We start from the raw sequence: 13871 nt of genomic DNA on the forward strand, positions 1-13871 counted from the left end.
AATTTTTACATTTACCTAGCCAATTTACCTACATACCTGTACGTCTTTGGAGTGTGGGGGGGAAACCTAAGATCTCGGAGAAAACCCACACAGGTCACGGGGAGAACGTACAAACTCCGTACAGACAACACCCATAGTCGGGATCGAACCCGAGTCTCCGGTGCTGCAAGAGCTGTAAGGCAGCAACTCTACCGCTGCGCCACCGTGCCGCACACATGCCATCGTCTTCTGGTTGTTCCTTCCTATAGTGTGGGCCGAGGATCTGTCTTCAGCTGGTAGACCAGCATCTATCCCACCAATATGGCCCAGGTCTCTGCGGCTTCTCCTCGTGCGGGAACTGGCAGCTCCAACTGGACAGATGAAGAATCCTGCCCTAGGCTTACCAGCTCTCCAAGCTTTCATTTTATATGAATATTTCATAACCATTTGTAATCACTCAGACCTGTTAAAGACAAACAGTTGAAGAATATATTAAAACATCGTAGCCTGCTTCTTGTCTTTGCAGATAATAGTTTGGGATTGTGACAATTCTGCTTCAGTTGGTTCTTCTTTTTAAGTTTAATTTTTTATGAATTTTTATTAGAAGCAATTGTACAAGATTAAAACATTCAGCATGTAAAATTATACAATTATTGTACAGCTTCAATTTTAACCTTTTAACCTGAAAATGAGGGGAAAGAAGAGAGAAAGAACAAGAGGGAAAAAGTGAAAAGTGAATAGATAGGACCCCTAGACTACCAAAGAGTGAAAAAGGCCAAAGAGATATAAGAGAGGGAAAAAAAAAAGGAGATATAAAAAAGAGTGGGTTATGGTTGCTTCCTGAAGGAAACATTTATCACAAATAGGGGAAACATTTGGGAAGATCTTATTCAGTTTAGACTTTGAATAATAAAGTCAATGCAGTATTTTAAATTGTATTAACGAATGCCTAATGTTAAGAGAACAGTTGTGTATATATAGAAGGCTTTCCTCCCATCTATCTTTTAAAATTGTTGGTTCTGAGGTTGCTTTAGACCTTAGAGATACAGTGTGGAAAGGGGCCCTTCATCCTACCGAGTCCACGCCGACCAGCGATCCCCATACACTAACACTATCCGACACACTAGGGACAATTGACAATTTTTACCAAAGCAAACGGTGCCCCTGGAGAAAACCCACGCGGACACAGGGAGAACGACCAAGCTCTGTACAGATAGCATCTGTAGTCAGGATCATACCTGGGTCTCTGGCGCTGTAAGGCACCAACTCTACCACTGCACCTCTGTGCCACCATGGCTGAAGAGGCCAATGTTGGACCTGTTGAATCTGCCATATATGGTGCTTCGCTGGGTCACTCAGTGCATAGTTTAGGAGTGTCTGCTCTGGGAGTCTGGTGTCAGATATGTTAACAATGTGTACATAATTAGTACCTTAATGCTACAAATATTGATCTGGGAAAGAATGGTGCATTTCATCACTTATCCTGCCACTGGAAGGTTTTGTGGGGACAACGTCAGTGTTATCTGTCCAAGGGTGGTGGATCTGTGGAATTCTTTGCCACAGAAGGCTGTGGAAGCCAAGTCAATGGACATTTTTAAGAGATAGATAGATAGATTCTTGATCAGTACAGGTGTCAGAGGTTAAGGGGAGAAGGCAAAAGAATGGGGTTAGGAGGGAGAGATAGTTCAGCCATGATTGAATGGCGGAGTAGACTTGATGGGCCGAATGGCCTAATTCTGCTCCTATCACTTATGATCTTTTGATCAATGCTATTAAGTGGATCGTTTGGGAAGACCAAAAGATCATAAGGTCAATGCTGAGTTTTAGGTCTTCATCTCTGAACTCTTTCACACTCTCAGCCAAAGGCCATGCTGGTTGACTGGAAGTGGTGTGGGACTTCATCATCAATGTCTGCCTTTGCTGAGCTATGGACATAGAACAGTACAGCACAGGCCCTTCGGCCCACAGAGTCCGTGCCGAACATGATGCCAAGTTAAACTAATCTTTGCATGCAAATAATCCATGCGCCTATATAAAAGCCTCATAAATATTCCTATCATATCTACTACCACCACCACCACCACCATTGCATTCCAGCCACCCACCACCTTTGGTTTAAATTGTCTAATGCATCTCCTATATACATTGACATTTCTATCCTGGGAAAGTGAACCATGTTTTCCAATCTTATCATGAACGTTTATTGTCAGGGTTAGTGTGATGTAGCAGGGTTAGGTTGGTTGAGGACCTAACCCTGTAATTGTTTGCATGCATCAGTGTGCACAGTTGTATGTATTCACTGTGTACTTTAGACTAGAGGTGTACCGAAGTGGAACTAAATTTGGATCTGGCATGGACATGTGGAAGGTTGAATAGTGTCCATTCACCCTGCACAGGAGCTCCACAGCAATGGGTATTTTGTTGGAGATGAGATTGTATACTGCAACATTGAATGTTGCGAAGAGAATTGGAGTGTTGGTACAGCCCTATCTTCTCTGGGTTTGATTCTCTGCTTTGAATCACCCTTTGCATATCACCATGTAGCAAACGTAAAATGGAGGTGTATTTCTGATAGCTGCCAAATGTAAGAAGGCTGTTCAACAGGCTAGCTTGATTAATGGGGGATAGACACAAAAAGCTGGAGTAACTCAGCGGGTCAGGCAGCATCTCTGGAGAAAAGAAATCGCTGACATTTCGGGTTGACACCCTTCTTCACACTGAGAGTCAGGGAAGAGGGAACCTAGAGGTAAGGAAAGGTACAGACCATATCGAGGTCAGCGGAGTTGGATTCATGGGAGGTGGCCTTGGAAGGGAGGATGCTCCTCAAACTGTATTTTGGACAATGCAGTTCACCCCCTCCATGACACACTGGTCAACCTGAGGAGTACCTTCAGCAACAGACTGGTTCCACCAAGATCCAGCACAGAACGCCACAGGAGATCCTTCTTCCCTGTGGCTATCAAACTGTACAACTCCTCCGCCTTCTGTCGTGAGGTAGACTGACACCCCTTCCCCAATCTTTGCACATCCCCAATCCTTTCCACACGTCACTTTAATTTCATGTTTCATATATTTTGTGTTTTATGACTGTTGGCAGATCAATTTCCTACCCTATAGTACTATGGTTGAAGTTTCTGCTTGCATTTTTTCTTGTTTAGTTTTAAAAGACTAAAAACATCCACATATATTTAGAGACAATCGTAAATATTTCAACCAACTTAATTAAAGCAAATACAGACCATTACTTACCTTTCTCCGGGATGCCCATTTCTCCCGATGGTCACAATGGGCTCGCTGTACTTATGCCTCATTCATCCAACATAACTTCAACAAAAGGATTTCCTGGACCGAAAACTAGGAAATCTGAGGAAGTTCACGTTGCACAGTTGGTCTCCTTGATGACTCCAGTACTCCATATCGTGACTGGATTACCACAGGAGTGTGGCCGGCCCTCTGCTGTGATGCAGTCTCTGGAGTAGCCCAGTCATGGGCACATGTGTAGCAGATTCTTGCAGATATGCAGTATATGTACGTGTTGGTATATGTACAAGCTTTGTATATGCAGAATGAAAGGAACAAATATACATTTTTTTGTTGTAATTAGTTGGGAAAATGGTAATCTTATAATTTTTTGGAGTTGCGAGGTTAACAGTCAGTCGCCCACAGAATGATAATGTTTTATTTTGGAAACTAAATATTGAGCTTTAGTAGCTTTACATTTGCTGGCACAAGGCACATTATGGACTCGATACCTTACAATACAGTTGCATCTTTTTTGGTGTTATTTGAATGTCATTGACAAGGATTAATTTATAACAGAAACACAGGTGAAACCCTTGAAGACGGTAGGGCCTAAGACACTGCCAGAGGAACCTCTTCATTGCTGTGTTGGGGTTGGGATGATTATCTTCACCAAACTTGGTTTCCATCCTTGGCTAGTTCCCATTGACATTCGAACACGATTTGTGGACATGGCTGTCTGGCAGGGAACTTTGAAAGATACGCTGGAGTGAAATCCTGCTGGAGGTTGAGAAAATCTTTATTAATGGATTTTGCATTCAGTTCTTCTCTTAGCATCCCATAGCACCATTCAATTCAAGTCCTAATTAAGTACCAGGACCAGTGTCCCTTCACCTTTATTCTCCTCACATTATGGGCAATTCCATTTTACATTGACAGGGACCCACAAGTAATTAGCTGCTTGCAACTTCCACAGATTTGTTGACACAGATTTGGGTTTGGCATGGACTTTGCACTGCACCCAAAACAATCTTCACTGACTTCCCGAGGCTGGAAAACCTGCCATCAATCCATTCATTTATTGAGGGACTAGTTAGGTTAAGATTGTGACCTTGATGTCTATGAATTGAATAGTTGACAGGAACAATAAGAAGTCTTAACACTCTAAATGCTGAGGAAAATTTTACAAGGGACTTGCTTTCTAGTTCAAATTGAAACAAGCTTCCATTCCTTTGTTAACATTGGAGCTCTTTTAAACCTTCTGCACATGTTGTGGCAAAATTAACTTTTTACTTTACGGTAGTATTAAGGCACAGAAGTGGAATTCTGTTGCTGGAAGTTAAGACGATAGATGTATGACTCAATACTATGCAAATATTAAAAAGCAGACCTGATTTAAAAGTTGGGATGATTAATATTTTAATAATTGTAGAGTGGATGAACACACAGTTTCTCTCAGGGCTCAATTCAGGATGATGGATTGTAAAGCTTCTTAAGATCAATTCATGGATAACAACATTTAAATGTAAATATTGGTGCTGTTAATGTCTGGTTACGATCAACTCGCAAACTAGTGGTGGAACACTGTGTTCTGTAATGAGAAATAAAATGAACAGTATTTAGACCAATAAATGTCTGAGCAGCCACAGTCTTAAGTAGAAGTGGTAACTTTGCTGTTTATAGAACAAAGTACTGCAAAAATAGAGGTCGACATTTTAGGGTCTGGCTACGAATGAGACAGAACAGATGGGAGGAGTACAATAAACTGTATGATTTTGCACAGACAATATTATATAATTACAATCATACAAACAGAAGCAGGCTGGCCATCCATTTCATTGTGCTTGTGCCATTTTTGTGAAGGAAGTGTCTAATTAGTGTCACTCCCCTTCTTTCCCTTTAGTCAAGAAGCATTTCCTTTTCAAATATTAATCTAATTCCCAGTTGTGTCTGAATCGTCCCCCCCCCCCCCCCGCTACCTGTCATTAAAAACGAGCATTATTATAAAGGGTCTTTATAGAGGTTCCCATGCAAACATTCTCACTAATCCTACTTGGGTGTAAAGTGGGTTTTAGTTAATCTTTAGAACACATTTTACCACAAACAAATTCTTACTATTTCCAGCCCTACTCAAACAATAAATGAATTGTATTTCCCTCCCCCCACCCCCTCCTTCAGATTCTGATGCTGGGTGTGAACTAGATGTGTTAATCATAACTAGGGTGTTAGTATGAGCTGGACAATTGGTATAATGCACAGGATGAATACCAGAACTATTCCTGATCCTTATGTGATAGTGTGTGTATCTGTCTATGTTGTATGCACACTTTGGGTAGAATGAGGCTGGTCTATTTTCTGCATTGGAATGGCAGGTATCTCAAGTGCAACTCACAGGGTCTAAAAATATGGAGTGAGAAAATGAAAGGGTAGAGCTGGACTCTCCAAAATACAAGGGTTTGCAGAAAAGGTACAAGCAGGCCAGGATTCCACAGTAATTATCTCTAAAAGTTTAATTCTTCCAGCCATGAATCACATATTGCCCCTACATTGTTCACAGCATTCAACATTGGCCTTGCAATTGGCGGTGTATTTGAATGTCTATGTTTGCTACCAATAAACATGGGAGTGGCGGTGCCTAATGGCAGCGGCTCGACTACAGTCGTCTGGCTTTTTTTATTTTTGTCTTGTTAAATGTATGTCTTTGAGTCAGTTTTTATTAATTTTTTTAGCTGTGTATATGTGGGGGGTGGTGGGGGGGCTGTGGGGAAACCGTTTGAATCTCTTCCCTGTTCGCTGTCGGGTCTCGGATGTCGTTAGGCCTAACATCGTGGAGCCGGCGGCAACCTCCGGCCGGGACTAACCTGAGGACTCCAGTTGCAGAGCCTGCAGAACTGACATCGCGGAGCTGGCCAACTTCGGAGCGGGAAGAGCTGTGGTGGCGTGCGGCTGCGACCCGACTTTTGGAGTTCGGAGGCACTGGCCGCAGACCCGGTGGACGGGAACATCGGGAGCTCGCAGGTCCCTGGTGGGAGACCGCTTTTCCGAGCTCCGCAACGGCGACTTCTCCCGCTGGAATCGCGGGTTTAAGGACATGGAGCCGGGGCCTAACATCACCCGGCGTGGCTTAAACGGCCTCAGGACTTACCATCGCCTGCCGGGGGCTTTAACATCGGAGCCCCAGTTCGCCTCGACACTGCAGTTGGACTGCTGGACCACGGGAGAAGGAACAAAGGGAAGAGATAAAGACTTTGCCTTCCATCACAGTGAGGAGATGTTGGAGACTCACTGTGATGGATGTTTATGTAAACTGTGTTAAGTGTGGGTCTTGGATTGTTTTGTAATGTAAAAAACTGTAGAAATGGAATTTCGTTCAAACCCAGGTTTGAATGACAATAAATAGCATTCTATTCTTCTATTCTATTCTATTCTAATATAATTTAAGTGCTGATTATAATGTGTTTAAAAATCCCTCTGCTTGCTACCTGTGTGTGTGTTCCTCCAAGGCATTTTGACAGAATATGCTTCTACACCCTATGTGAATTATATTCTGTGGATTTGTTCTTGTGGCAGATTTCACAACTTCAGGATGCTTCACAGCAGAATGACCTGCCGGATTGCAGCATGTGTTAGCCCAGTATAGTAGACAGGTCACTGGGCATGTAATTTAGTTTAGTTTATTATTGTGTACGTGTACAAAGGTACAGTGAAAAGCTTTTTGTTGCGAGCTTAACAGTTAAAGGAAAGATTACAATCAAGCTGTCCATTGTACAGATAAAGGATAAAGGGTCCAACATTTAGAGCAAGATAAAGTCCAATTAAAGATAGACAGGTCAGTTGCCTGATGACAGCTGAGAAGAAACTGCCCCTGAAACTGAAAGTGTGTGTTTTCAAACTCTGTAACTCTTGCCCGATGATAAAAGGGAGAAGAGGGAGTGACTGGGGCGAGACTGGTCCTAGATTATGCTGGTGGCCTTGCTGAGTCAGCATGGTGGCGCAGCGGTAGAGTTGCTGCCTTACAGCGCCGGAGACCCAGTTCGATCCGACTACGGGTGCTGTCTGTACGGAGTTTGTACTTTCTTCCCGTGACCTGCGTGGGTTTTCTCCGATATCTTCAGTTTCCTCCCACGCTCCAAAGACGTACAGGTATGTAGACAAATTGGCTTGGTATATGTAAAAATTGTCCCTAGTGTGTTTAGGTTGTTAATATGCGGGGATCACTGGTCAGCGCGGATCCGGTGGGCCGAAGGGCCTGTTTCCACGCTATATCTCTAAACTAAACTAAACTAAAGTGTAGATGGAATAAATGGAAGGGAGGTTGGATTGTGTGAAGGTCTGGGCCACGTCCACAACTCTTTGCACTTTCCTGTGGTCTTGGATGGAGCAGTACCCAAACAATGCTGTGATGCATCCCAATAAAATGTATGTAACATGTGTGAGCATACACATATAAATATTATTTATGATAAAACAAGATTCATTAAGCACACAAAATGCTGGAGTAACTCAGTGGGTGAGGCAGCATCGGTGGAGAGAAGGAATGTCACCCATTCCTTCTCTCCATAGACGATGCCTCACCTGTTGAGTAACTCCAGCATTTTGTGTCTACCTTCGATTTTATCCAGCATCTGCAGTTCTTTCTCACACATTCATTAAGTACACGTCTGGCAGGAGGTTAGCACAGTAGTGGAAGAGCAGCAACTTCAATGAACAATCTGATGGGACTGGAGAGCTCTCCTCCGGTGTGGTGTCTGCCCCTGTGGGACATGAACTGTATCCCACAGCCTGGAGTTTTCATTTGGCGGCACGTTAGTTGGAGTGAATTCATGTGGTAAATCCATCTGAACTCAGTTCAATCCAGTCCTCATGTCCTTTGGGTTTTGACCATCTTGCCTCTTCTGAGTTTGATGCTCTGGATCGTTGGTTGGTTAGACAGTGCAGTAGGCGAGCTTTCAGCAAACATTAGCCCATGCAAGTGTGGGTTGTGGATCTTGTTGGAGAAGTTCCTTACAGGCTGCACCTGAATGAGCTTTCAGGTCAACTAGTGAGAAAAATGACCTGCTCACAAATTAAACCAATTACTTTAATAATTCACTTAATAATTTTCTAGTAGTATTTGTTGTGATCTGGGGTGCAAATCAGCCAATATCTGTAAAGTAAGCCCCCACAAACGTTAACGTGATCATTTATTTTTGTTCAATAATTACTGGTCAAGGCTTCGGGGATAACAACTTTATCTTAAAGAAAAACCAATGGACCATCTATATATTTTGCACAAAGGGCCTCAAATAAAGCATCAGCCAAAAGAGATAGTGTACTGACTCTCACGAATCAGACGTATGTGCAGGAATTTTGATATGATGACCAGTTGCTCAGAGGTTGATAGTTTTATCCAATTTTCATTTATTTATAACTGCTGTCATGTAGATCAATCTCCCTGAGCGATTCAGTGAGCATAAAATTCTTAAGGGGTTGGACAGGCTAGATGCAGGAAGATTGTTCCCGATGTTGGGGATCCAGGACAAGGGGTCACAGCTTAAGGATAAGGGGAATCCTTTAAAACCGAGATGAGAAGAACTTTTTTCACACAGAGTGGTGAATCTCTGGAACTCTCTGCCACAGGGGGTAGTTTTCATTGGCTATATTTAAGAGGGAGTTAGATGTGGCCCTTGTGGCTAAGGGGATCAGGGGTCATGTAGATCAATCTCCCTGATAGATGGCGGTGCAGGCTCGAAGGGCCGAATGGCCTACTCCTAAAATTTCTATGTTTCTATGTTTCTAAAAGGTAAATGTCCCCAAGTAGTCAAAGAATCAAAGGAGGGATTGGTAGACATATGATGAAGGGGAAGAAGATGTGGCATAATGCGACTGATGGGGTTGCTTTGCTGGGAGCCGGTGTGTGTGAATGTCATTCTCTGTCCAAGCAGCAAGTTCTTTAACATCTGTGAAATGTGATCTCGGTAAGCAGTGATAGTAACAACGTTTTGCAATGATTTGCCGTCTTTGCTTTGCAGTGTAATCAGCGTGGTACAGAGACATGTAGTCGAGAGCCAAGTCAAGAATGCTTTATTGTCGTATGTCCCAGATAGAACAATGAAATTCTTACTCGCAGCAGCACAACAGAATATCTAAACACAGTACTGTAAACATTATAATAAACGAGAGAAAAAAGTTCAGTGTTTGTATATATACACACATAATCACATATATATAGAGATATAGATCATAAGAATTACACATGCGCACACGAAAAAACAAACATTACATGCGGTAATACAAGAGGCACTTAAAGAGGTATCTTAAGGGAGAAGGGGAATGTGCAGAGCAAAGATCATAGAGCGGGTCTATGATCTTTGGTGCAGAGGCCTCAGAGTTCAGCGGGGTAGTGTAGACCATGGCCACTGCAAGGGTGACAACAGACGTGTTTACGGTGATTCAAGGCGAGTCTGTGCTAGTGATTAATCAGCCGACTGGTTAGTTCCCGGGAGGTTACTGACGGAGCCACGGCGGGGGCCTGTGTCTGGGGGCTGTTTGCGAAGTTACTTTTAGGTTGGACAGGGCCATAAACAAACAACGAGCCTCATCGTGCCCGACTCGAGTGAGTACTCAGTCAGTGTTAGAGCTGCGGCCACAATCCGCTCGCCCGACCCTGTAGTGTATGGGGAATATGATGGGCGGGAGAGACCCGGGGCGGACACCCTCAAACCTGGTCGCCGGCTGACAGCGAAAAATAGTCCGGCAGATCAACACGAAACTACAACCGACTAAAACCATTAATAATTTGCTTAACCCGATTGGAGTTTAATCAGATGGAAGAATTCAAATAACGAAATATCAATGCACCCACTTGTGCTGTCCTCTTGAGTCGGGGCCGGCGAGACCCAAGTTCAGTGAGAGAGTGGGAAGCTGAACTCCGGCTGCAGTCCCTACCTGACTGACTGACCTCCCTCTGGCCCCGGCCCCCAGACACTGTCCCTGGTGCGGGCGGGCGGGAAAGTCAAGGTGCAGCCGCGACCCGCCAGCCGAAGCAAAGCAACATGTCAGCCCAGCCCAGCCCAGCACTGGAGACAGGCGACTGCGCGCCATCCGTGTAACACGAGTGAGCATGCACATTGCAATATTAGATGAAAAGTAAAACGATTCATTTAAGAGCACACCAGGCGGAAGGTTAGCACAAGGGGTGGAAGAGCCGCACCTCCAATGAAAGGGATTGGACAGCGTCGCTCAGGTGGGCGTCGACTCCTGCGGGGAATTAAACTATCTCTGTCTCACACAACACACACACACACACACACACAGACAGCTGGAGTAACAGTCCAAACGGGGCGGGCAGCGTCTCTGAGGAAAAGGAATAGGTGATGTTTCAGGGCGAAACCCTTGCTCCGACCCAGTGGTGGACTGGGTCTAAAAATATTGGTTGCCAGGAGACAAAGGGGGCCCACGCACAACTACAATGCTAGCATTTAACAGGGGCCCACTTGCCATCACTTCATCAGGGGCCCACTTGCCATCACTTCATCAGGGGCCCACTTGCCATCACTTCATCAGGGGCCCACTTGCCACCGGGCAAGCTGACACCCTGGCCAGTCCGCCACTGCTCCGACTGCATCTGCAGTCCCTTCCCACACAACTGTGTATCTCGCAGCCTGGAGTTCAAGTTTGGCTGCAGTTCGGTTGAAACAAGCGCATGTGGCATATCCTCAAATCAGCCCGGACATCGTGTCCACTGGGTCTGCTCATGGCTCTTCTAGCCATTTCTTCTCTCTAGATGCTGCCTGTCCCGTTGAGTTACTCCAGCATTTTGTGTCTACCTTCGATTTAAACCAGCATTTGCAGTTCTTTCATAGAAACATAGAAACATAGAAATTAGGTGCAGGAGTAGGCCATTCGGCCCTTCGAGCCTGCACCGCCATTCAATATGATCATGGCTGATCATCCAACTCAGTATCCCGTACCTGCCTTCTCTCCATACACATTTTGTCTGTCCCACTGCGAAATCGGCTCGAGGTGTCTACTTGGTAGACAAAAAATGCTGGAGAAACTCAGCGGGTGTGGCAGCATCTATGGAGAGAAGGAATTTGCGACGTTTCAGGTCGAGACCCTTCTTCAGACTGAACTACATTTAAGAAGTTCTCCTCCTCCGACGAGGGTCCAGTCACATCCTGTCTCACTGCTCCCCCTCTGTGATACTCCTGCCCAGTCTGAAGAAGGGTCCAGACCAGAAACATCACCTATGCCTTCTCTCCAGAGATGCTGCCTGTCCAGCTAAGTTACTCCAGCATTTTGTTTCTACCTTTGGCTCTTCTGGGTTTGTGCAGGTGGGCGAGTTTTCAGCAGACGTGAGCAGATGTAACTGAGGGGGGCGGATCTAACGCTGAATGGAGATGTTGCAGAGAGGCTGCGCCTTAAGACGCATTCATGTCCTCCAGCGAAATAAATGACTCGCTCACAAATTAATTCGACTGCCTGACACTACTAATACCCGAGAACATACGTAGTTTCACTCTCATGTTCGTCACTCAATATTATTCAAAATGCTTGAGGTCCATTTTTTAAAACTGTTTGAAGTAACCTGGGCTGTGGTTGTCAAGTGGTCTTTGGCCACAAGCTGCATTGTCATAGTCAATGCTCAGGGCTTGTGGACTAGTTGTAACCATTGTACCCTTCAGCCTGCCCAGCAACAATGGTCAACATTGATGGGGATCAAGGTGGTCGCGGGAGAACAGATTTTGCACCATGTGCGTGATTTTCCATCTTTCCATCTTCCCATCTCAAGACCATTACTCTTGGTTCTTGGTTTCTTGGTCCTCCAAAATATTCCAAATGGAATTTAAACTGGAGGTGGTGGAGGGAGGACTTAAGCCAGAAAGGGTTATTGGGAAGAAAGAGCTACTTTAAATTTAGTTGCATCTGGTTGGGTAACTATAGTAAGGTGACGATTATTCCATGCTTTAATTGTGCGTGGGAAGAACAAATTACTGTACACATCTGTCTTGGTAGCTAGAATCACAAATTGGATCGAATGCCCTCGTCTGCTCCTAATTGGTTTGGGTTTGGTGTAGGTCTTGTAATCTATGTCAAGCTGACCATTTAACATTTTGTAAAAACAGGTCAAACGGTGAGCTACACGTCTGTCTTGGAGAGGGTTCCACCCCAGAGAATCCAGCGGTTTGGTAACACTCGCTTCTCTCTCATAGGTGTTAGTAACAAAACGAGCGGCCTGTCTTTGGACACATTCGATGGAAGAAATGTTTTTATTTGTGTATGGGTCCCATGCTGCAACTGCGTAGTCCAAGTGAGGTCTAACGAGGGTGAAATACAGCTTCTCCTTGACAGAAGTTGAACAATGATGAAAGTTGCACCTCAGAAAGTTTAGGACACCTGTTGCTTTCACCTTTGCATGATGAGTCTGACCATTCCAACTCTTAAACCATGGATAAACACAAAATGCTGGGGTAACTCAGAAAATTAAATGTTTCTGTTTAATGATTTAATGACGTGGGTGTACATGCATTGCAAGGTTTTTAAAGTAGGCAGGATATAGTTGAGGTTGTCACCAGAATTTTTGGATCATCTGAATTTATGCATATTATTTAATTATTGGCGAACATGCTCCCTTCGACTATTTTATCAACCAAACCTAGTTGGACCTTTTAAACCATTGTATTGTCAGTGTTATTGGTTACATAGATTTTCAGAAGAAATACACGAGAAACCAGGTCGAAAGTTTCAAGCCTGTAGGACCAAAAGAAATGTACAAAGAAAAGAAATATATAAAGAAAATAACTGGTGGAACAAAGAATTAGATGAAAGGTTTAGTCAGGAGAGTCGAGGAAAATGGTGGTAGCCTGAGGTTGTTGTTGGATATTCTTCAATTTGCAGTGGATGTGGATGGCTAGGTTGGGGACAAAGAACACAATCTTGAAATTGACACAAAATAGTAAGGCATTTGACAGACAATGAAGGGGACAGTAAAGGACTGAGAGAAGTAAGTGCAATGGACAGACTGGTGGAAGATATCATGGATCAAGCTATCAAAGGTATTGGAATGCATGATCTCAAAGGCCAGCTCATGTAGAAAGTGCAGAACTGAGGCTTTGAGATGGTTGGGAACTGTTTGGCTGCAAATATTAGCGTAAACTGAGGTGGTGGTGGTAACACGGAGGTGGGGGCAGGGGGTGATGTTGGATTAGATTGAGTATGATCCAGTCCAATATAATGCAGATAGACACAGTGGCGCATCGGTAGATTTGCTGCCTTACAGTGCCAGAGACCCGGGTTCGATCCTGACTACGGGTGCTGTTTGTACGGAGTTTGTATGTTCTCCCTGTGATTTACGTGGGTTTTCTCCGGGTGCTCAGTTTCCCCCCACACTCAAATGATGTACAGGTTTGTTGGTTAATTGGCTTCAGTAAATTGTCCTTATTGTGTGTATGATAATGTTAGTGTGTGGCAGGGATCGCAGGTCGGTGTGGACTCGTTGGGCCAAAGGGCCTGTTTCTATGCTGTATCCCTAAACTAAACTAAACTAAACTAAACTAAACTAAACTAAACTAAAAAAAAGTATTGTATTCTAACAAAATTAAGAATAAATGCTTATCAATTAAAGTTAAGACCATGTAGTGAGTAAATTAAATGAAAGTGTGAATGCAGTT

At 44.1% G+C, this 13871-nt stretch overlaps 1 protein-coding gene and 1 long non-coding RNA gene across 3 annotated transcripts in view; one reads left to right on the plus strand and one right to left on the minus strand.

Moving 5' to 3' along the window:
- Positions 1 to 13871, plus strand: part of satb2 (SATB homeobox 2) — a 200264-nt gene that overhangs the window by 20416 nt on the left and 165977 nt on the right. The window lies entirely within an intron of this gene.
- LOC129698614 (uncharacterized) lies at positions 3641 to 10708 on the minus strand. The gene is made up of 2 exons (XR_008723685.1): positions 10064 to 10708; positions 3641 to 3999 (listed from the first exon to the last, which is right to left on the minus strand). It is a non-coding gene; the product is annotated as an uncharacterized LOC129698614 (long non-coding RNA).

This window comes from Leucoraja erinacea, chromosome 7, assembly GCF_028641065.1.
Source record: "Leucoraja erinacea ecotype New England chromosome 7, Leri_hhj_1, whole genome shotgun sequence".
Lineage (NCBI taxonomy): Eukaryota > Metazoa > Chordata > Chondrichthyes > Rajiformes > Rajidae > Leucoraja > Leucoraja erinaceus.